The sequence below is a fragment of the Setaria viridis genome, chromosome 1, assembly GCF_005286985.2.
Source record: "Setaria viridis chromosome 1, Setaria_viridis_v4.0, whole genome shotgun sequence".
Lineage (NCBI taxonomy): Eukaryota > Viridiplantae > Streptophyta > Magnoliopsida > Poales > Poaceae > Setaria > Setaria viridis.
In genome coordinates, this window is record NC_048263.2 from 10,972,328 (window position 1) to 10,977,901 (window position 5,574).

Below are 5,574 nucleotides of genomic sequence, written 5' to 3' on the forward strand. Positions count from 1 at the left end.
TCCAAAGTCAAAATTCACCACCTTTATAGATGATGAAATCAGTGCAGCCTCTATATTAATGACTTTCATTCAGTTCTTACAGTCTCCAGACCAATGTTACAGTCAAGCATCACGTGTTCATTGATTTGTCAAAATAATCAGCGATAGCTCCAGATGCTTCCATTGACTCTTTGCAATTTTCAAATGAATTACAAAGTCATAGGAACAGATCACATTATTTATAACGATAACAGGGATTCTATCTACCACAGCTTATCGTAATTGCTACAGTGCAAAACATTGTGAGTTTATTCTTGGAATTGTTCCGATTGTCTAGACTGCTACTCTTGGAAGAGGGACCTTTTCCTCACATATCTACTACATTAACATAATTCGAGGTCCACAACATCCAGGATAACCTGCATGATTATAATCCAGCATTCCAGCTCCTTTCCCCTTACCCCAACCCATCAGACACTTTTTCGATACTAGGACTCGGAGACTAGAGGCCAAGAGGAAACACTCACCATTTAGAGATAATAGCCAGCACTGGGGCAAAGAGAACGACATAAGAGAAGAGGACCCTCACCAAGAAGCCATCTAAATTTTGGTGTATCACCATGCCATCTTGTAGCCTCACCATGTGCCACAAAAGTTCAACCAGGTCATGGTCGTACAGGACATATCAACTTCAGCTTTGGACATCAGAACGTTGTCTCCACCCTGGCTTTGCAGGCTGGTTCCCCTCAATACAAACCCAGAACCTATGGAAAACTTTTGGTGGTAATACAAGGTAAGATAGCTGAATCTTAATGAGAGATATGGCAAGATAGAAAAAACAAAAATCATGGTATGCCGTATACAAAGTACATTCTCAAGAAAGCTCCCTTAGATCATTCAGTCTGCTGTCAAATAATACTCATCATCGAGTAAACAACCTTCCAGTGACAAGTCCTGCATGTTAGGAAATGCTGCAAATTTATCTAAGTTCTCTTGGAGCAACGCCTGAAATAATATGCATATCAAGACAAATATTTGTACTAAAACATAAATCATCTACAGAAAAGCACTGGAGTATTTGTTTATCTGAACTCATGAATCTCTACATAATAGTATAGCAAGTTTCAGCTAGATGGAAAATAACTTCTCTCTCAATGAAACATGTCGTATAGTAGATACACCTAATGGCAAAAGAGAATGACATATCTCACACGATTATATTTTCAGAATCGGTCACTTGTATGCAATATTAAAATGTCTGAGTAGGCATCTAATGAGAAATGAAAACAAACATTAAGGGAAATATCATGTCTGCAAGACATACCAGTGTGTCAAAATCTTCATCTACAAACTTTAATGTTGTAGAGACCACCAAGATGCGCTGATTCTTCGCAAAGAAATACTCATTGTACTGTATATAAACTGATGCGTTGACAAGTGAAGCCACGCTTATAGAGAATTAGAGATGCCTCCTGATACCATCAGTCTTCAATGATTATAGAGAATTAGAGATGCCTCCTGATACCATCAGTCTTCAATGATCAAGTTGAGGGATCCAAGAATCAGCACCGTATAAAACACTAGAAGTTTAGCATCATAGACATTCTAACAGGTATTAAAGACCAACTTCTTCAGTGTGGATGATTTTATGTATCGAAAATTATTGGAGCAACCAATGAAGTTCAAATTTACCAGCACAAGGCAACCATGACAGAACAGTTCAGTGAAACATTCATCCAATTGCTCATATAAGGGACTGAGTATTTTTGAGGCAACAATGACATGGATCCACCAGCAACTTGAAGGGCACATCACCAGCGTAGCTAATGCCATGACGAGTCCATTTATTCAAGGACACAGAATTTGAATGGAGCAATACCAGGTTGTTGGTAAAATCCACAAATTTGTCCCACTTCTCATTGATCTCATCATAACCAGAGAAATCAAAGCTCCGCTCATCAATGTTGATGAAGGGCATAGAGTACCAGGCCGTGGAGGATGCTGTACAGCAGGGTGCTCCACAGGTCAGCAATTTCCGTTTATTAGATATCTTTCGGAATGCCTAAATTGTTGGTTACTGAATCAAAATTGTTGTTTGTTAGATATTCTTTCCAAATGAGTCTTTGCAGCGCACACTTCTTTTATGCAAATGTGAAGTTATTGTTTATTAGAATTTCTATAAACATAAAACCTCTTTTACTCGATTTAAAAAAAAACACGTGCATGCCGCACGTGCACCCTAAGCTACTAACACACTATTGGCCCTTTAGCCTTATTTTATTTATAAGCTACCTACAACCACAGGCTTATTTATTATTAACTATGGCTTTTATAGCCTTATTTTTCTAGTGCTTCGCAAGCTTTATTGGCATTTAAGCTAAGCCTACACACACAAGCTAACTATGGCTTTTATATAGCCTTATTTGTTTCTGGCTAATTATTATAACCTTATTCCATGGCTTCCATGGCTTTGCGCGCCCTACGTGCGCGTACCTTGGCCAACAGCAATGTTGGGATCGGGGGCTGGCTCAGGTGTGGTGAGGCAACTGCGAAACCAGGCCCCGCATACAATTGCTGCTCACTTTGCCCCTCCTCAGCATCACTCCCATTCTTCTCACTCGTACTGTTTCTGCTCTCGGATTCAGCAACGTCACTCTTGACTCTCTTATGAGAATCCCAACGTGCATCGGAGCTCGACCCACCTCCAAGAGGGCGGGTGAAACCCCAGCGAGGCCTCTTACCTGAACCGACTGGACAAGGACCCAACAAGCCGGGAGCAGCCTCCGGCAACATCCTCCACGGTCCCACCGGGCCCGGACAGGGACCCAACAACCCGGGACCAGGTGCCATTGGGCCCAAACCTGGAGAGCACGGTCTCAGAACACTAACCTTTCGAGGTCACAAGAGCTGAGAGTTCGCAAGAATCGTGCGCTCAAAGTTTGCAAAGCGTTTCAAATTGCTGAATCGGGTGTCTCCAATTAATTAATTGGAGACATTACCCGTATCCGCATCCCGGGTTTTAAGCCCGCGATTTCGGGTGTAAATTGGCGAGGTGGGATTATACCTGGGTGGGCGGCTTGCAATCCCCGCCGCCTCCGGGCGCGCGACGCTCCGGCCGCCACTCCGTCTCCGTCTCGGCCCTCCCTCCGCTTCCCCGCACTCCGCCGCCATCGTGCCCCCTCCGATTCTTCCTCCGCCGCCTCCGCAGCCGCCGGCCACCGCTCCGCCGTCCCTCGGCTGACCCGACGGACGGCGACCGCGAGGTGCAGGCGGCGCCCCCGCCAGGGGTCCGATTCGCAGTGTCGGGGGGCTACGCCGCGGACGCGCGGCGTGCTCCGGGCTCTGACGGTGGTGGACGGAATGCTGCGAGCAGCAGGCGGCCCGCCACCGGTGCCCCCGCCAGGGTTCCGATTCGTAGTCTCGGAGGGCTACGGCGTGCTCCGGGCTGTGGAGGTGGCGGCGGGGATGCAGGCGGGTGGCCGGCGGCGCAAGCCCTTGCCAGATGCTGATCCAATGGACAGGGGAGGGAAGCTGCAGAGAGGCCATTCGATCGACGGCAGGAGGTAAATTTCCTGATCCGGGCTCTACCTGGGCCAGGCTGCTATTCGGCCCAAAAGTCGCGACTGGCTGGTTGCCTTAGAAAGAAAAACAACCTTTTTTTATTATTACGTTAAAATCTTTCTAAAAATTATTATTTCGTTAAAATAGGCAATTTACCCAAATTTTGTTACAACGGAGCGGATTATGTGTATCTTGAAATACGGTAAATACGGACAAAATAGCTTTTATTCCTACATTATAGAAGAAAACACAGGGTTAATAATAGATTAAAATATCTTTGAAAATCTAACCTTTGCGTCGACGTTCGTCATCATGTTCTTGTGCATGGCACTGGATGGTGACGTTTTCATGCTGGCGATGCCGGCTGCAGCGTGCCTTTATGCTTCGATCGAGGATTGGGTATGTAGGGCAATGTGGTGGTGATTTGGTGAAGTGGTGATCTCTCGATCGACCATGTTCCGCCAAATCCCAAATCCACCATCACCTTCTTCGCGTTTGCATGCACGATGCACCCAATGCAATTCCACTTCCCATGCATAACCGAAGGCATCTCGTCGAGATGCATGCGGCATGCCAACACTTCTGCTCCTCGGTACCTACATCAATGCATCGACTCCGCTGTCGACGTCTTAAACTTCGACGTGTACATCGTACTCGTGCCCACCGTATATATCTCCCAGTGGTTTGCTAGCTGTCTAAATCGTAATACATACGGATTTACATTGGGACAGGATGAGTTCGAGTCGACTACATCCACTATTGCAAAGTTCGGCAGAACGCCGGCCTCTGGGGACTTGGGCAGATCCCGATTTTGCTGCTTTTTAGCATTTTGGTCAACTTTGGCTTAGATTTTGAGTAGTTTGCCGTTTGAATCAGGTCAAAGTGTAATTGAAGGAAAAGTTTTTCGGTCTTAGAACTCCAACATCTATTAAGGACTTTTCTTGAGTTCAGTTCAGATTTTTGGAGGAACAAGCTCGCCAAGATGCGCGCTCTGGACGTTTTCCACACTTTGCGCTGGAATGCAAAAAAGGCTGAGTTGATTGTTTTACATGATTTTGACCAAATTTTTGAGCAGGTTTGGTTGTGATTTGGACCTGGATCAGTGTAACAAAGTTGGAACACACTCAAGAAACTACAACTTATATTTAAGGTCTGACTTGAGGTTAGATATAGAATGGCGAGATAATAGGTTGCAAAGTTGAGAAAAAACATGAATTCCAGGATTTTGATGTAGGGTTTTGATGTACTCTTGATTTTATTCTTATTTTTGACCGTCTCTCACTCTGACTTAGCTAAAGTGTTATTAATAAAAGTTGTTTGAAATTAAAAGTTTTACAACTCTTATTTGGGCAAAAATTTAAGTTGGTAAACAGAAACTTAAGTTTTCTATTTAACTCCAAGAAGAGCTTTTTAGGGGCAATTTGGACCTTTCACCACCTCTACTTAGTGACTAATGACTTGCTTAAGTTTAACTATACCTAATTAAGGTAGAGTTGTTACAACCTACCCCTTAAAGGAATCTCGCCCCGAGATTCTAGTGAAGAAAGGAACTAGTGTGGTTTGTGCAACGTACCTCCGTGATCGAAAAGAAAACCGCGGAAATTAGTGTTGAGGTATTCTTCTGTTTCCCACGTCAGTTCATCTTTCGTATGATTACTCCACTGAATTTTGAACCTTTTCACCATTTATCTACGAGTATGTCTTTCTTTCCGGTCAAGGATTTTAATAGGATACTCCTTGTAAGATAAATCGGGTTCAAACTCCAATTCCTCCGGTGCAAGAATTTCCATTAGAACTCGAACACACTTTTTGAGTTGTGAGATATGAAAAATATCGTGTATCGCAGCAATCTTCTCCGGGAATTTAACTCGGTACGCTACAGGTCCACAAATTTCCACAATCTCATATGGACCAATATAGCATGGAGCCAACTTTCCCCTTACTCCGAAGCGTTGTATGCCCTTAGTCGGTGATACTCGGAGGTATACAAAATTCCCAACATCAAATTGGATAGGTCTCCTCCTCTTATCGGAA

General features: G+C 44.3%; 1 long non-coding RNA gene across 3 annotated transcripts; it reads right to left on the reverse strand.

The window, feature by feature from the left end:
- On the reverse strand, positions 1-3,764 carry LOC117851299 (uncharacterized). Of its 3 annotated transcripts, none has more exons than XR_004639519.2 (3): positions 3,044-3,514; positions 1,304-2,840; positions 1-933 (listed from the first exon to the last, which is right to left on the reverse strand). It is a non-coding gene; the product is annotated as an uncharacterized lncRNA (long non-coding RNA). The 3 variants fall into 3 exon arrangements; XR_011897727.1 differs by having other exon boundaries at positions 1,304-1,980; positions 3,044-3,509; XR_004639518.2 differs by having other exon boundaries at positions 1,304-3,764.
- Positions 3,765-5,574: the final 1,810 nt, after the last annotated feature.